General features: G+C 41.9%; 1 non-coding gene across 1 annotated transcript; it reads right to left on the reverse strand.

The window, feature by feature from the left end:
• Positions 1 to 10,283: 10,283 nt before the first annotated feature.
• Positions 10,284 to 10,398, reverse strand: LOC144283865 (U5 spliceosomal RNA). The gene has a single exon (XR_013352372.1). It is a non-coding gene; the product is annotated as a U5 spliceosomal RNA (small nuclear RNA).
• Between the last annotated feature and the right edge of the window lie 3,192 nt (positions 10,399 to 13,590).

Genomic DNA, 13,590 nt, shown 5'->3' on the forward strand with positions numbered 1-13,590 from the left:
CCTGCATAAGTCATATAACCATCTAAACCGTATAAATATCCTCCTCTGACTACCAAGATTCTGTTAAGGTGAGGTGCTGCTCCCCCTCCCTGTGTTCTGATAAACTTAGCTTTGCTTCCTCAGCAACTCTTTCTGATGGTCTTCTGGGACATTGATGATTGAGAGCAATAATCTCTATCTCAGGATTATCATGAGCAGTGAATGAAATCAAGGACCTGAAAGCAATAATGTACTTTCCCATGCATGATAGACAGCCTCTAAGATGGCCCTAATTATCACTTCCCTCTTCTTCCCTTTTCTGGAAACATCCAAGATCGAATGTGACGTGAGAAACTTGTAACAGAAAGGCAACAAACTGACATTTAATGAACACTCAATTTGTGTCAGGTACTTCCGTGATCTCATTTTGTCCTCACAGGAGTCCTGCTGAAAAAAATGGCATTATTATTCTGATTGTCCAGGCTAAGAGAGGTAGGCCGGGGGGAGGTTAAAGAATTGGCTTGAAGTCTGACTCTAAATGGCAAAGCCAGGATTCCACCCAGGTCTGTCTGACTCAGCTTGTACTTTCCCTCCTCTTATGACTTTACTTCCCGGGCTTGTATTGTTTTTACTGCAATTATAGAAGGTGAGGCTGAGATTTCAGGGCAGGAGACTGTTCAGCTTTACAGAGCCCTACAGGGGAAAATAACATTCTAGAGCAGCCCTGATGAAATAGAAATATAATGCAAGCCACGTATGTCATTTAAAGTTTTCTAGTGGCTGCAACTGAAAATAGTAAGAAAGAAGTGAAATTACTTCTTTCAACTTTTTGTTTTAAAGTAATTACAGGGGCACCTGAGTGGCTCAGTTGTTTAACCAACTACCTTTGGCTCAGGTCATGATCCCAGGGTCCTGGGATCTAGTCCCAAATCAAGCTCCCTGCTCAGTGGGGAGCCTACGTCTCTCTTGCCCTCTGTCCCTTCTTCCACCCCACGCTCCCGTGTATGTGTGTGCAAGTGCATGTGTTATCTCTCTCAAATAAAATCTTTAAAAATTAAATGAAAAAAATAATTACAGATTCACAGGAAGTTGCAAAAATAGTACAGAAGGGTCCTGTATTCTCTTCCTTCTCACTTTTCTCTAATGAGAAGATCTTATATAATTATAATATGAAATCGAAGCAAGGAGATTGACATTGGTATAATCCACAGAGAAGGAAATCCTTATTCGGATATCTGCAGATTTACATGCAGACGGAAGTTCCATCTCCACAAAGATCTCCTTTGTGGTGCTCCCCCCCCCCTTTTTAAAGATTTTATTTATTTATTCATGAGAGACACAGAGAGAGAGGCAGAGACCTAGGCAGAGGGAGAAACAGGCTCCATGCAGGGAACCCCAAGTGGGACCCCTGGGACCTCCAGGATCATGCCCTGAGCCAAAGGCAGATGCTCAACCGCCAAGCCACCCAGGCGTCCCTGTGGTACCCCTTTGTACTCAGCAAGCCACCACCCTTCATCCCATTCTTAACACTTGGCCACATCTAATCTATTCTCTGTGTCTATAATTTTGTCAGTTTGCTATGTTACATAGATGGAATGGTGCAGTGCAGTAGTTTCCCAGGGCTGCTGTAACAAACTGCTACAAACTGGGTGGTTTAAAACAATAGAAATTTATTTTCTCACAGTTCTGTAATCGAGAGGTCCAAAATCAAGCTGTCAGTAGGGCCAGGCTCCCTCTAAAAGACCTCTAGGGAAAGCTCCATTCCAGGTCTCTTAGCCTCTGGTGATTGCCAGCCTCTTTGGCTTGCGGCCATATCTCTCCAATCCCTGCCTCAGTCTTCACATTGCCTTCTCCTCTGTGTGTCTTTTATAAGGACACAAGTCAATGGATTTAGAACACACCCAGATAATCCAGGTTAATCTTCTCATTTCAAGATCCTTAATTTAATTACATCTACAAAGGCCTTGAGGCAGGAGTATGCCTGCCATGTGTGGGGAGCTCAGCGAATGCCAGCCAGTGAGAAAAAGAGATGTAGTAGATGTTAGGGGGGAATAATAGGAGAAAATTCAAAAATTAGAATACCAGTTAATAATTGTGTCTTGACAGAACATGAGAGACTCCTAACTCTGGGAAACGAACAAGGGGTGGTGGAAAGGGAGGTGTGTGTGTGTGTGTGTGTGTGTGTGTGTGTGAGACTGGGTGACGGGCACTGAGGGAGGCACTTGATGGGATGAGCACTGGGTGTTATGCTATATGTTGGCAAATTGAACTCCAATAAAAAAAATAAAATAAATAAACATAAAATAAAAAAATAATTGTGTCTTGAGAGGTTTCTGGGTGACTTAATAGGTTAAGTGTCAAACTTTGGCTCAAGTCATGATCCTAGGGTCCTAGGATCAAGTCCCACATCAGTCTCCCAGCTCCCCTCAGGGAGTCTGCTTCTCCCTCTGCCTCTGACACTCCCCCTGTTTATGCTCTTGCTCTCTCTCTCTGTCAAGTAAACAAATAAAATCTTAATTGAAAAAATGTGTCTTGAAGTCAAAGTGTGGAGAGAATATTATGACTATTATATTGTTTTGTGAGCCTGGACTCAATGTCAGGAAAGATTAAATAATTTTGACATCTATTCTAAGTCATGGAAAATCCAAGTGAACTTGTCCTTTGTCCTAAATCTAGAATATGGGTTTTTCTAACTGCCACATTCAGCCTTTCAATCCTCTCCTGAAAGTGTGAGGTAAAGTCAATTTTTTCCCCTTCATTTTCCTTCTTTCTAGATTACAGGCAGACTAAGCTTCTTAATAGAAACACATTCTTTCTTCTGAGCACCCTGCAGGAATTTACAGTTTATCTTCATCCAAATCAATATACTTACTTGGTTAGGCTTTGATTGTGTGACAATCACAAGTGTAATTAGATTGCAGTGCTGATTCTGTTTGAATTTTTATTTGTTTTTCTGAGAGAATTCATCACTACTTATTTAAGATATTGTTAGTAGAAAGCCAAGCCCCTACTTAAAAGGGTACCAGTCTTGGGACGCCTGGGTGGCTCAGTGGTTGAGTGTCTGCCTTTGGCTCAGGTCGTGATCCCAGGGTCCTGGGATCAAGTTCCGCATCAGGCTCCCCCCAGGAAGCCTGTTTCTCCCTCTGCCTATGTCTCTCTCTGTTTCTGTCTCTCTCTCTCTCTGTCTCTCATGAATAAATAAATAAAATCTTAAAAAAAAAAAAAGAGGGGTGCCAGGCTTAAAAAAAGGGGGTGGGGGGTATCTCTGGATGGCTCAGTGGTTTGGCACCTGCCTTCGGCCTAGGGTGTGATCCTGGAGACCCGGAATCAAGCTCCACATCAGGCTCCTGCATGGGGCCTGCTTCTCCCTCTGCCTGTGTCTCTGCCTCTCTCTCTCTCTCTCAGTGTCTCTCATGAATAAATAAATGAAATCTTAAAAAAAAAAAAAAGTGTCAGTCCTAGACTGGTGCCATATACTTCCCATTCAACCCTGTTTTGCTTCAGCTCCCAGCTGGTTTGCAATTCTGGTTTACCTGACTTTCTTTCCTGCATCTCTGCTCATGCTTCATGTTTCAGCAGAAAACCAGTCTCTCCTCCTCCTGAAATGACACATTAGGAATGACCTAAAGGTAACTAATCTCCAGACTTTGAACTCTTTCCTTATGAACCAAATCCATGAGCAGCTTCTTTTCCTGCAAGACATCCTGTTCTGCATTGTTGAAGCTTTGCCCTAGCTGGAAGCGATTTCTCTTCCAAACTCAAGAAGCTCTTACTGTCTGTTCTTCTACTGAGCTAAATTGTAAGCTCGTGAAGGTCAACACCTAGTTTATATTTCTTTACTGTCTCCTACCTTGCATCCCCATCCTTGTGTCCTAAACAAAGGAGGTGCTTAGTAAATATTGGTGGAATAAAATAACTTTAGGGATGGTAAGTGTCTTTTAAGTATAAATTGGTAGTAGAGACTCTATTAGAAAAATCATTATTCTCAGATGTAATGTTTTGTGAAAGGATTTCAAACATTTTCCAAAATAACTCAAATAAACACCTAGACAAAGAAAAACTCATTTCTATTCTTTACAGCTATATTTTTTAAAAGTCAGGCTTATTTTTTTTTAAAGATTTTATTTATTTATTCATGAGAGACACACAGAGAGAGGCAGAGACATAGAGCAAGAAGCAGATGCCCTGCGGGGAGCCCGATGCAGGACTCAATCCCAGGACCTCAGGATCATGACCTGAGCTAAAGGCATGTGCTCAACCACTGATCCATGCAGGGGCCCCTAAAAGTCAGGCTTATTAAGGTATACTTTGCATTCAGTAAAATTTGCCCTTTTAAGTTGTTCATTTTTATGGATTTTGAGTTTATACAGTTGTGTAGCCATCACCATAGCCAAGATATAATCATTGACATCACTCCCAAAATTCCCTTATGCCATCTTGTAGTCAATTCCCTTCCATAACCACCAGCCCCTGGCAACCACAGATCTGATTTGTGTCTCTATTGGCTTGCCTTTCCTGGAATGTTATACAAATGGAATCATATGGTAAGTGGCCTTTTGTATCTGGCTTCTTTCACTTGGCATAAAACTCTCAAGATTCATCAATGCAGTTGCTTTATAGCCTAGTTCTTATTGCTATTGAAGGGTCCAGAATATGCCACTCACTGTGGCATAAATATTTTAGAAGGGGTCCCTAGTTGGCTCAGCAAGTGGAGCATATGACTCTTGGTCCCAAGGTCATGAGTTTGAGCCCCACATTGGGTGTACAGATTACTTAAAAATAAAATCTTTTTTTTTTAAAGAGAATTTATGTATTTATTCATGAGAGACACAGAGAGAGAGGCAGAGACATAGGCAGAAAGAGAAGCAGGCTCCCTGCAAGGAGCCTGATGCGGAACTTGATCCCAGGACCCCAGGATCACGACCTGAGCCAAAGGCAGAACTCAACCACGGAGCCACCCAGGTGCCCCCTTAAAAATGAAATCCTAGGGGCACCTGGGTGGCTCAGTCAGTTAAGTGTCTGACTCTTGGTTTCAGCTCAGGTCGTGATCTCATGGGCCTTGGGATCAACTCTGCATAGGCTCCACGCTCAGTGCAGAACCTGCTTGAAATTTCTTTCTCTCTCCCTCTCCCTTTGCCCTTTGCTTGCTCTTTCTCTAAAATAAAAAAAAATTGGGATCCCTGGGTGGCGCAGCAGTTTGGCGCCTGCCTTTGGCCCAGGGCGTGATCCTGGAGACCCAGGATCGAGTCCCACATCAGGCTCCCGGTGCATGGAGCCTGCTTCTCCCTCTGCCTGTGTCTCTGCCTCTCTCTCTCTCTCTCTCTCTCTCTCTGTGACTATCATAAATAAATAAAAAAATTAAAAAAATTCTAAAATTTATTTAAAAAAATAAAAAATAAAATAAATCTTTTTTAAAAATTAAAAAAAAATGAAATCTTAAAAAACATTTTGGAAGGGGCATTTATTTTGAGTTCCTGAAATCTCTCATCTTCCTAAAAGTAGAGCCTATCAAAAGAACTAAAAAACCAATTGTCATAAATCCTCTTCCTAGGATCAACAAGGACCAAAGACTCTTATCACTTATCCCAGAAGATGAGAGGTCTCCATATTATATCACACAGACATTGTCACAAAATTGTTACATCTCTCATCTCTTCTGAGGCCCGTTTATCTTTCCAAAAGCTCATTTGTGTTCCCATAAGTGCTCTTTCTTCCCCACTTTTCCTTAATAAGAAGCCATTAGTTTTTCTGTAAGTGTCCTTCTCTTCCTCCCCTGCCTCTACTAGGATGGTGTATAAGCCCCAAATCTTAACAGCCCCTTTGTGTCACATTTTACTGTGTACCCTTCTATTTACCATAACAAAAACAATGATTAAATTTTATCTTTTGCTAATTTGTCTTTGTTAGTCAATTCTCAGAGCCCCAATCACTTAAACTAAGAGAGTACAGGGAAAGTTTTAGTTCCCTGACACAATTATTCCATTGTATGGGTGTATTAGAATTTATCCATTCACCAGTTGGACTTTTGGGTTGTTCCCATTTTTTGGACACTTTCCTATAGGGTCCTTGCGTGGATAGCATACATTTTCAGTTCTCTTGTATTAGTACTGTTAAACAAAATTCAACCAAGTGTATTTGAAAATCTAATTTGCTTTATTAATCAATTCATGAAGTGAGCAGCATCCCCTCTAGCAGGTAGAGGGGAGCTCTGAGGAATTGTACAAAATGGAATGTTCTTATAGGAAGGAGGGTGGGGCAAGGAAGTTATTAACAAGAGGAAAGAAAAGATTGTTTCAGACAAGGTCACCTTCCCTTAGGGGGAAGAACAGGAATCTTATCATGCAGATTACCTCATCTTTTTTTGGAAGGGGGGGGAGATGAAGAGAGCCCATGTGACAGATTACCTCATTGATGTCGATCAGAAAATTCCTGACTGACCAGGTAAGACTATATTTAGGGGGGAGGTTGAAACTTGGCTTCAGTGACGCCATTTTGGGCCTGTGGTTTTCTTTTTAACAATAGGATCCCTAGATTATATGCTAAGTGTCTCTATAGAAAACTACATAGACCAAAAAAAAAAAAAAAAAAAGAAAGAAAACTACATAGACCAATTCCAATGTGCATTATCAGTAATATATGAGAGTTTCAGTTGCTTAGCATTCTTATCAATACTTATATTGCCAGCTCTTTTACTTTTAGCCATTCTAGTATATTAAGTGATTATTTAAAAACAAATAAGGAAAAGGTATGGTTTTACTCCTCTAAGAAACATTTATTGATAAAACCAGTGATACACTTTGTCAGATGTTTGATTTTTTGACTTGTGGAAGGAATATTATATTGAGAACATACAAACATTTCCTTATCTCCAGGTTCTCATAGTCAGGTGAGAAAGACACAGGAAAGAAAACATGTACAAGTAAACTTTTTTTTATGGCACTTTGGGAGCACATACTGGGAGCTTTTTGCTTCTTTGTGGGAGGAAGGAAAAGGCTGCCAGATTCTGTCTTTTAAGTTAAGTCCTCTTTTTCCTAAATTGATGTACAGTTTTGTAGGTTCAAATGTCAGTGTTGGGTCTTGAGTATTTGTAGATTTATTTGTTTATTTTGAGAGGGAGAGAGAGAGTAGGAAGGGCAGAGGGAGAGGGAGAGAGAATCTTAAGTAGACTCTTCACTGAGCTCAAAGCCTGCCATGGGGCTTGATCTCAAGACCCTAAGAACTCTGAGATCATGACCTGAGCTGAAACCTGGAGTCAGATGCTTAACAGACTGAGCCACCCAGTCACCATGGGTCTTGAGGGTTTTTTTTTTGTTTGTTTTAAGATTTTATTTATTTATTCATGAGAGACACACAGAGAGACAGAGACAGAGACACAGGCAGAGGGAGAAGCAGGCCCCATGCAGGGAGCCCAACTCGGGATCCAGGTCATCCAGGATTAGGCCCTGGGCCAAAGGCGGCACTAAACCGCTGAGCCACCCAGGCTGCTCCAGGTCTTGAGTATTTTAAATGCAATAGAATACAGTAAGGGCTTTCCTAGCCAGAGTAATTAATCTTAATATGAAAATAGGCTTAAAAATAAGGAAAATGAATCTGAAAAGACTTCTTACCTGAAATATACATTGTTTGTACAGCCATTGAATAAATTGTCAGGTCCAGAGAAGTAAAAGATGGTTTTGGGAAGGAGGCCACTGGGCCAGGGAAAAACCAAGGGAAGACTGGAGATTTTGAGAGAGGTGGAAGGAGGACCAGACTGGCTGGAAATCTGAGCCTCTGGATCCTAGTTCCAGCTGTACCCTAACTTGAGTGCAAACCTGCACAAGCCAAATACTTGCAGGCCTATCTTCTTTCATCTATAAAATAAGAGCTTGGACCCCTAAGAGCTCTTTCATTTGTGAGATTTTGTGGTCTGCATACCATCCAGAAGGATAATTCAACAATGACAAAGGCCAGAGTGAAGAGACAGAATGCAGGGGAGGGGAGGGCAGGGCAATACAGATGACAGCTCTGCAGGGAGGGGGATGTGGCTTATATTTAAACTACAGGCAAACAGAGGGACACTGGAGGCTCAGCAGACTATTAGGGGCACCAAGGAAAATCCAACTAGAGGCTGGCATGTGAAAGTAGTGATGTGCTAGGAATACACTATGCAGAAGAGCAAGAAGGAAGATTTCCAATAAGAGGACAAACCACAGGGACCAGGGATCCAGGAGCATTTCTTTATTCCTTCCACAAATGATTATTGAAAAGGGGATATTGTAGGGGAGAGTCAAAGAGGCAGGCTAGCATTTAGCATGAGGGAGGTCTGTGATGGGTACTGAAATGGGGATGCCGATATGGGTAAGGGGTGTCCACACTTTGAAAGACTGCCAAAGCCAAGCTGAGATCCCCTAACCATTCATTTCACAAACTCTTGTTGAGTAACTACCATGTTATAGGCATTGGAGATAAAGAACAATTTCTCGGGGATCCCTGGGTGGTTCAGTGGTTTAGCGCCTGCCTTAGGCCCAGGGCGTGATCCTGGAGTCCCAGGATCGAGTCCCACATCGGGCTCCCTGCATGGAGCCTGCCTCTCTCTCTCTCTCTCTCTCTCTCTCTCTCTGTCTCTCATGAATAAATAAAATCTTTAAAAAACAAAAACAAAAACAATTTCTTTTCTGGAGCTTAAGTTCTCGTAAGGAAAGAAAGTAAAAATAAGGTAAATAAAACGCATAGCACGTGATAAATGCTATGCTATAACTATGTTATAGTTAGTGATAAAAGCTAATAAAAACAGTGAGGAAGGATGACAGGATCGGATGCAAAGGGGAAGAGGTTGTAATTCTAACAGCTTGGTGAATGAGACGAGGACATTTTTTTTTTTAATTTTTATTTATTTATGATAGTCACACACAGAGAGAGAGAGAGAGAGGGAGAGAGAGGCAGAGACACAGGCAGAGGGAGAAGCAGGCTCCAAGCACCGGGAGCCCGATGTGGGATTCGATCCCGGGTCTCCAGGATCGCGCCCTGGGCCAAAGGCAGGCGCTAAACCGCTGCGCCACCCAGGGATCCTGAGACGAGGACATCTGAATCAGAAGGGGCAGGACCGAGCAGTATTGACAGAGGGTACTGGACAGTCTCTCCAAAGAGGAACAGCAAGCGGAACAAGGAACCACAATGGAGAGAGGAACCAGGCTTCAGGGAGGCCAGTGGTGCTGAAGGGAAGAGGAACAAGGGGAGAGTAGTTCAAAGTATATTCTAGGCTCTTGCAGAGGGCAGGAAGGAGCCCAGCTCATTCTGGAATTCCCTAATTCACCTCCCTCCCTCCTCTCAGCATTTAGGGAACATCTCCTGTGCCTACATAGTTGCAGATACGGATACTGTACTGGATAAGACTGCGTTGCAATTGTCAGAACCAGAACAAAGGGTCAGGGTTCAACTGGAAGCAAGGCTAGATTATCCCGCACTTAATAAAGCCAGACCAGGCCTTAGATCCCTGTCTTCAGAAGACACACAGATCTTTAAACTAGTATGGCTCAAGGCTACTGGTGGTTCTCCAAGGGGGCAGAAGAGAGCCATAGAGAAGACACTAGGGTCCCCAGTACACTGAACTTAAATATATATAATTATACCAGGAACAACTACACATGATTTGAAATTTCAAACAGAATAAAAAGCACCTTAGATTTCTAAGCTGCTGATAATTTTAGACATCACTAGCCCAACCTCTTCATTTTATAGGCAAAACACAAGAGAAGTGACTTCTTTCTTTCTTTGTTTCTCTTTCGTTTTCTTTTTTCTTTCTTTCTTTCTTTCTTTCTTTCTTTCTTTCTTTCTTTCTTTCTTTCTTTCTTTCTTTCTTTCTTTCTTTCTTTCTCTTTCTTTCCTTTCTAAGATTTTATTTGTGAGAGAGAGTGAGAGCATGAAGAGAGAGAAGCAGATTCCCTGTTGAGCCAGAAGCCTGCAGAGAGCTGGGGCTCCATCCCAGCATCCTGGGATCATGACCTGAGCCCAAGGAAGAGACTTAACCCCCTAACAAACTAAATTACCCAGGTGCTACGAGAAGTGATTTCTTAAAATGACAGAGGGAAGGAGAAACAGTTCTCTGGCCTATCTGGCCAGTGTTCACTCACTCTTTTCCTTCTTTTCTTTTCTTTTCTTTTCTTTTCTTTTCTTTTCTTTTCTTTTCTTTTCTTTCTTTTCTTTTCTTTTCTTTTCTTTTCTTTTCTTTTCTCTTTTCTTTTCTTCTTTTCCTTTCTTTTCTTTTCTTTCTTTTCTTTTCTTCTTTTCTTTTCTTTTCTTTCCTTCCTTTCTCTCTTTCTTTGTAAACTTTACTGAAACAAGGACCCAAAAAATCTACTTAAGACTCAAAGTTGTTCCTCTCCATGGAAATCTTTAGTAAAAGGCAAAACATTTATATGATCTGAAGAGAAACCAGAGTATCCAGTGCACTCTTTTTTTATTCTCTTTTTTTTTTTTTTTTAAATATTTTATTTATTTATGACAGATACAGAGAGAGAGAGAGAGAGGCAGAGACACAGGCAGAGGGAGAAGCAGGCTCCATGCACCGGGAGCCCGATGTGGGATTTGATCCCGGGTCTCCAGGATCACGCCCTGGGCCAAAGGCAGGCGCCAAACCGCTGCGCCACCCAGGGATCCCTCTCTTTTTTTATTCTCAATGAAAGTTTCAGAATAAGAAAAGCTATCTATCTAATCTATCTATCTAAACAGAGTACCTGGAATCAAATGGCCTGGGTTTGAATCTTTCTTTTTTTTTTTTTAAGATTTTATTTATTTATTCATGAGAGACACAGTGAGAGGGAGAGACATAGAGGGAGAAGCAGGTTCCCTGCAAGGAACCTGATGCAGGACTTGATCCCAGGACCCTGGGATCACAACCTGAGTCAAAGGTAGAGGCTCAACCACTAAGCCACCCAGGTGCACCACAAAGAAGTATTTTTTAAGTTGTCTTTTAAAATCACTGTGATCTAAATGCAAAGTGAAACTGTGCTAACTCACAGAGCACAAAGTTTAGGGCCAGACCTCAGGCCCTGCAGGATCAATTGCTTTGGGGGGAAGATTCCTGGAGAGGAGAACAGTGGCAGATACTACTGAAAATGCAGAGAAAGTGGGAGAAACACCCAAAACATTAGTCCTTGACGCACTGATGTCTTCCATTTGGCTGGTGACAGCAAGAGTGGAAGCAAAAGCTTTCGACATCAGAATGGAGATGTACCCCAGTTTTCATTCACAAACCTTGAGTTATGTAACATGTAAAGCAAGTAGTTGAACTTCAGTGAAACATTTAATGTGAGTTCAGTCAAACTAAACTCTTTTCCAGAGAAAACAAAATGAAACATGGTTAAGAATAAAAAGCACACGGAAGCACAAAAACATTCTACCAAACTTTTGAAATAAATCTCCAGAGGAAATGTTATTAAGAACATACGATAATTAAAATAAAAAAACTGATCAATTAAATATATAGGAAAGAATCCATATTCTCAAAATAAGAAAACCAGAACTCATTCACGTTTCAAAGTCCTATCTTGCAGATCTTAAATTTTGGATGCAGCAAATTATACAGTCTCTTGACAAACAATTAAGAATTCAAGTTCGTAGCACCAGCTTCCTCTGAAGGAAATTTTCTATTGATTTGTAACTTGGCCTTGAATTTGACCTGTGGCCTTCATGTCATGATAATTTGGGTCACTCTGAATATGCCATCTCTTGAACAAGAGCCTCTGCTAATTTTAAATGAATGCAGCTGCCAATTTGTCATTCTTCTTTTTGCATCACAATATGTGGGAGTAAATTTGCAATTAATAAAACATTTCCAGCAGTCAGACTGAGGAAATGAAGGACATTTATCTAGTTAGTTTAAAAAGAGATGTTTCATTTTTGCCTTTTTGGACATAAAAAAGGGAAAACACTGTATGTCTTTGAGAGCTATGAAAGAGGCCAGAATTATTTTCTGGGCTACAACATCTAAAAAAGCCATGCAACTTGAATTAGGTTTAAGTTAAAAAGGAGAAAAAAGGAAAAAAAAATTAAAAAAGGAAAAGGTAGACAAGTTTATAGCAGACTAAAAGTTTTCTTTCTCCCTTTCCTTTCTTCTTCCCTTCTTTCCTCCTTTCCTTCCCTCTCTCCCTCTCTTCTGTCTCTCTCCTTTCCTCCTTTCTGCATATCTTTCTCTTTTGGGTTCAATGAAAATGAATACTTCTCAAATTTGATTCATGGGGGAGTGCTTGCATGTGGTATTAAGTAACTGAACTCTTAGGGCCTCTAGTCTATCCTGCATTAATTAATCATTTACTGTCCTAATATAGGGAAACAAGGGTCCTACTAGGGTGTAGACTAGGAAAGTGAGGAGTGTGGAAGCTGGGTCTTAAGAGAAACATGAAGGAACTTGACAGAAAAACTGGGAGAGCTGGAGGAGGAGTTAGGTCTCAGTTGATGGGTTTCTGAGTTTGCTATTTTCACTGTGTAGATTGTTCCCTCCCTTACTTTCCACCTGTTGAAATTCTCTTAATTCTCTAAGGCCAGATTGGATAATCATGTACTGTGAGAAGTTTCTAAGTTCTCTTCACTAGGGACCATCTCCCTACTCTGAACCCCCATAGCACTTGCTGCTACCTCTTATTTTTTTTTTTTTAAAGATTTTATTTATTTGTTCATGAGAGACACACAGAGAGAGAGAGAGAGAGAGAGAGGCAGAGACACAGGCAGAGGGAGAAGCAGGCTCTCTCCAGGGACCCGAATGGGGGACTCATCCCAAGACCCTGGGATCAGGACCTGAGCTGAAGGCAGAGGCTCAACCACTGAGCCACCCAGGTGCCCCTGCTACCGGTATTTTAATATTAGTGACGGTCCAAGTTATCTAGGTGAGGTTGGTCGGGGCCTTGAAAGCTAAACTAAGGAGTTTAAGGAAGCCATTAAATTTTGGAGGATGGGCATGATTTAGCTATCAAAGGCAGACTAAGAAGGCATTTCTGGTGTAAACAGGAGGTAAGGGGCACATGAGACTACGGTCTCTCTCTCTTTTAAAAGCATATTGCTATGCACCAGCTATTGTGCATGGTTACCCCAGCTTAGAAACGGGGAAGCCGGGCTTACTCTCCCACACGATAACTGCGCCCCTGAAACCGTGTCTTGAACGCTCAGGAAGGACCTGCTACCTGCCACGTCTATGGACTTGTTCCCCTCAGTTGTGTTTTGAGGCCACGACCTTCCCGGGACAGTTTCTTCTCGCAACTCAAGAGCTGCCTGCATTTTCCCTGCTTATTGTTTCACATTTGGGATGCATTTTTTTTTTTTTTTTTTTACCGCGTGAGCTTAAGGAACCTTAATGAGCTAAAGGGTGGCCACGGGTGGAGATTTCAAGAGCTTCTAAAAGGGCATTTTTCGAGCGCTTTAGACTTGAAAGGCGGGTGACAATAGTTGTAAAGAGAACGGTCAGAGCCTGCAGATTTTTCCTTTTAACAGCTCTTTTCTCATCCTCGCGCGCCAGGGCTAGGGGGCAACTTTTCTGTTGTTTGTTTATGAAAGAAGTCGAGGAAGGGAGCGAGGCTCGCCTCCGCGCGACCCCGGGGCAAGAGCGAGGGGCGCGCGGATTAGGTGCGGCTCCCCCTCGGC

Source organism: Canis aureus, chromosome 14 (assembly GCF_053574225.1).
Source record: "Canis aureus isolate CA01 chromosome 14, VMU_Caureus_v.1.0, whole genome shotgun sequence".
Classification (NCBI taxonomy): Eukaryota; Metazoa; Chordata; class Mammalia; order Carnivora; family Canidae; genus Canis; species Canis aureus.